Here is a 5,284-nt window from a genome sequence, read left to right as displayed (position 1 = left end):
TGTTAATTATTTATATATTGATTCTAGATATTTTTTGCAAATCAAGTAGGGCAAAATACACCTAATACTAGAATACCACCAACCGATATATAATGATATCACTAATGTGCTGTGATACACCCTGATGATTTATAGAAATAGAGTATGAAAACTTTTATTAACACGGATTAACAGGGAAATTAAAACTTTTATAAATGTCGATAAACAAAGCAAAGAAAATATGTTGGCCTATTAGCTTAGTTGGTTAGAGCGTTGTGCTAATAATGCGAAGGTCGCAGGTTCGAGACCTGCATGGGCCATTATAGGAAATATTTTTTTTAAAGCCATAACTTTTCAGAGTATAAAAATAATGGCCTATCCATGTCGACGGGTGTTGATATGTTCCTTTTTATCTTTTATAAGTGTTTGTTCCAAGAAAGAAATTGAATTGCATATAAAACCTTAACAACGATACGATGGAAGTTTTTGAAACATATTTCTACCAAACAATATGTATATGGAGCAAATTATAGCACTTGTTATGGTACTACATAATTGTCTTCCTATGAAAAAGATACTATATAATTGTCTTCCAATGAAAAAAGTTTGCCGGGACATGTAAGGAAAATTGATGGACGCTCTATCCCCAATACCTGAAAGTACATGTATTTGACAAGTTCTTTACCTTAGTAAAAAGAGCAAAACTTCTTGCAAAATTTACTTAGATTAGTGTTTTGAAATTTATACTCTTTATGTTACCAACGTAACAATTACATCCCTTACTTCCTTTATTGCTAACAGGGCCATAAATCAAAATCCAAATGAAAGTTAAGATCTTGCCAATTTTTTTTAAATATCTCGATGCACTCATAGTGAATGATAGATTATAAAACTTTCTAATCTTAATCTCTTTCATAAGTAGATTTCATGTGGAATGATATGGAGCTGTTTGGATTTTACTATGTCATCAAATAATACCCCTTGTTTCCTTCTTGCATTTAGCATGAGGACATGTGGTGCACGAAAATTACTTCACACTATGTAATTCCACACAACTAACCAGCAAGTGCACTGGGTCGTCCAAGTAATACCTTACGTGAGTAAGGGTCGAATCCCACGGAGATTGTTGGCTTGAGGCAATCTATGGTTATCTTGTAACTCTTAGTCAGAAAAATAATTCACTTATCAAATTGAATTACGAAAAATAAGAGAGTATGAAATAAATACTTATTATGCAGTAATGGAGAATATATTGGGGTTTTGGAGATGCTTTGTCTTCTGAATTTCAGCTTTTCTCTTGTATTCCTCTTCCCTCATGCATGCAAAAGTGCAAAGTTCCTTCCATGGCAAGCTCTATGTAAGGTGTCACCGTTGTCAATGGCTACTTCCCATCTCCTCAGTGAAAATGGTCCAAATGCTCTGTCACAGCACGGCTAATCATCTAGAGGTTCTCGATCATACTGGAATAGGATTTACTATCCTTTTGCGTCTGTCACTACACCCACCACTCGCGAGTTTGAAGCCTGTCACAGTCATCTAATCCCAAAATCCTACTCGGAATACCACATACAAGATTTAGACTTTCCGGATTCTCCTGAATGACGCCATCAATTCTAGCTTATACCACGAAGATTCTGATTATGGAATCTAAGAGATACTCATTCAATCTAATATAGAACGGAGGTGGTTGTCATGCACACGTTCATGGGTTGAGGAAGGTGATGAGTGTAATGGATCATCACCTTCTCCATAATTAAGCGCGAATGAATATCTTAGATAGGAACACGCATGTTTGAATGGAAAATAGAAGTACTTGCATTAATTCATCGAGACGCTACAGAGCTCCTCACCCCCAACAATGGGGTTTAGAGACTCATGCTGCCAAAAGGTACAAATTTCAAATCTAAAATGTCATGAGATACAAAATAAATCTCTAAAAGTTGTTTAAATACTAAACTAGTAACCTAGGTTTACAGAAAATGAGTAAACTATGATAGATAGTGCAGAAATCCACTTCTGGGACCCACTTGGTGTGTGCTGGGGCTGAGACTAAAGCTTCTCACGTGCTTGGGCTGTTTTGGGCGTTCAACGCCAGGTTGTAACTTGTTTTTGGCATTGAACTCCAACTTGTAACCTGTTTCTGGCGCTGGACGCTAGACTACAACATGGAACTGGCGTTGAACGCCAGTTTACGTCATCTATCCTTGAGCAAAGTATGAACTATTATATATTGCTGGAAAGCCCTGGATGTCTACTTTCCAACGCAATTGGAAGCGCACCAATTGAACTCCTGTAGCTCCAGAAAATCCATTCCGAGTGCAGAGAGGTCAGAATCCAACAGCATCAGCAATCCTTTTTCAGCCCGAATCAGAGTTTTGCTCAGCTCCCTCAATTTCAGCCAGAAAATACCTGAAATTACAGAAAAGCACACAAACTCATAGTAAAGTCCAGAAATATGAATTTTTCCTAGAAACTAATGAAAATATACTAAAAACTTAACTAAAATATCCTAAAGACTACATGAAATTAACCCCAAAAAGCGTATAAAATATCCGCTCATCAACATGCTATTGTTTAAGTATGGGGATGTGATGAATCCACATTTTATGATATTTATTTGCTTTATTTGGGTGGATTTCATCAACTTTTCTTGCACTTATTCAAGGAAATAGCATAGTTTCATGATTTCTTTCTAAATTGTGCTTGAAAGTGAAAACATGCTTTTTAGGCCTTTTAATTGCTAAATTTTATACACTTTAATCCCATTTGATGCCTTGATGTGTTTGCTAAGTGATTTCAGGTTCCCAAGGCAAGCATCGGTTGAAGAAGTGAGAAAAAGAGCATGTAAAAGGGAAAAAACCATGAAGAAATGGAGTTTGGAAGTTCCAGCACCCGTGCGTACGCACAAGTATGCGTGCGCACGCACAAGGAAGATTTGTGAGCGACGCGTACGCGTGACTTACGCATACGCGTGGAAGTGAATGTTGCTCGGCGACGCGTACACGTGACCCATGCGTACACGTGACCCGAATCACATGAGCTCATTAATGCAAATTGTTCGGGGCAAATTCTGGGCTTCCAAAACCCAGTCCAATCCATTTCTGAAGCTATTTCAACCCCAATTCAAGTGGAAACAAGGGTGGGCAATTAGGTTTAGCTTTTACATGCTTTTTTCTTAGTTTCTAGAGAGAGAAGCTCCCCCTCTCTCTAGAATTAGGTTAGGTTTAGTTTAATTTCATTTAATTTCAGCATTTAATTCTTGTTTTAGGGTAGTTTCATTTATGTTTCTATGCTTTCTTGTCTTTATCTTCTTCATCTTTTATGTTATTTTCTCTTTTACGTCAATTTTCATGTTATGAACACTTTTGTTATTTTAATTCTAATTAATGCAAATTTATGTTTCCATGTCATTTATTGCTCTCTTTAGTTGGGTTTGTCATTTTCTTGCTTTTGGTATTTTAGATTTTATTTTTAATGCAATTTAATATTATTTTATTTTCATGCACACCAAGTGTTTGATAAAATACTTGGCTTAGTTTCTACATAGTTTTTCTTCACTCTTGGCTTGGAATTGATGACTTTGGTAACCCTTGAGTCATTGATGTCCATTCTTGTTTGATATATTAGAGTAGTTAGTTGATTTGGTCTCCCTTGACTCTGTGTGACCCATTAGTGTTGACATAGGACTTTGGGATTGAAATTAACTATGCCTATTTGACTTATCTTCGATGTAAGGTTGACTAAGTAGGATTAACTCTTCATAATCATCATGTGTTTGTGGTTAATGGCTAGGATTGGTAACCTTAGCTCTCAATTACTTGCCAAGATGTTTTCTTGCTTTTGAAGTTTCCTTCCCTTGCATTTTATTGCTTTTGACTTTTATTGCTTTGATGTATAATTCCTTGCATGATTAGTTTTCACACTCTTGGTTGAGAAATTGGATGTTTAGGTGGAATTGAGTTGTGGATGTCTATTCTGCATCGTGTGAGGATTGTTAATTGGTTTGGTTTCCTTTGACTCTAAGTGACCCACTAGTGTTGACTTAGGACTTAGGGATTGGAATCAATTACGCCCTTTTGACTAATTCTCAAGTGGGATTGACTAATTGGGATTATTTCCACACAATTGTCTTATTTGTGGTCCACAACTAGGATAAGAAACCTAGATTACCCACTTCTTGCCAAGAGTCCTTTTTAGAATTTAATTTCTATTTTCATTGCTTTTACTTGCTTCCATTTAATTCCTTGCATGCTAAGTTACTTTCTTGCCATTTACATTACTTGCTCTCTCTTGCATTCACAACCCCCAATTCCCTCATAGCTAATGATATGACATTTCATTGCAAATCCTAGGGAAGACGACTCGGGAGCTAAATACTCTCGGTAATTGTGTTTTGAATTGTGACTATCTTTTGATCTAAATTTGATGTTGATAGTTAGTTGTTGATTTGGCTATACTTACAACGAAGTGATCCTATTTTTGAGAGAGAAAATCCAAATCGACATCAATTTTCAACTCATCAGGAAGCAGTGGAGAGTGTCATGGGATCAAGATGGATTGTGGAGATTCAAGGGTAGGATCATTGTGCCAGATGTTGGGACTTTACGGCAAGATATATTAAGAGAAGTGCACAAGAGCGGGTTTTCGATTCACCCTGGGAGTACTAAGATGTACCATGATCTGAAGGCTATGTTCTGGTGGCCTGGTATGAAGAATGATGTGGGGGAATATGTCTCAAAGTGTCTGATGTGTTAGAAGGTGAAGATAGAGTATCAAAAACCGTCAGGAATGCTACAGCCACTTGAGATTCCTCAGTGGAAGTGGGAAGGAATCGCGTTGGATTTTGTGACCGATTTACCGAGGACTAGGTCGGGATTTGATGCGATTTGGGTGATCGTGGGAGTTAGCAAGGTTGTACATAAGGGAGGAGTTAGCAAGGTTGTACATAAGGGAGATAGCAAGGTTGTACATAAGGGAGATAGTAAGGTTGCACGGTATGCCATCGATCATAGTGTCAGAACGTGATCCCAGATTCACATAAAGGTTTTGGGGAGCTTGGTGCACGAAATTGTGATCATCAATGTCGCCAACAACTTGGTAGGCACAATTGTAATCTCAACTCTTTATCACAACTTCGTACAACTAACCAGCAAGTGCACTGGGTCGTCCAAGTAATAAACCTTACGTGAGTAAGGGTCGATCCCACGGAGATTGTCGGCCTGAAGCAAGCTATGGTCACCTTGTAAATCTCAGTCAGGCGAATTCAAATGGTTATGGTGAATTGATAATAAAAAGATAAATAAAA

General features: G+C 37.4%; 1 non-coding gene across 1 annotated transcript; it reads left to right on the top strand.

Annotated features, from left to right (window-relative positions):
- On the top strand, nt 226–299 carry TRNAI-AAU. Its single transcript has one exon. It is a non-coding gene; the product is annotated as a tRNA-Ile (tRNA).

This window comes from Arachis ipaensis, chromosome B05 (genome assembly GCF_000816755.2).
Source record: "Arachis ipaensis cultivar K30076 chromosome B05, Araip1.1, whole genome shotgun sequence".
Taxonomy (NCBI): Eukaryota; Viridiplantae; Streptophyta; class Magnoliopsida; order Fabales; family Fabaceae; genus Arachis; species Arachis ipaensis.
The sequence above is the reverse complement of the archived record's forward strand: the minus strand, read 5'-3'. Positions and strand labels throughout refer to the sequence as shown.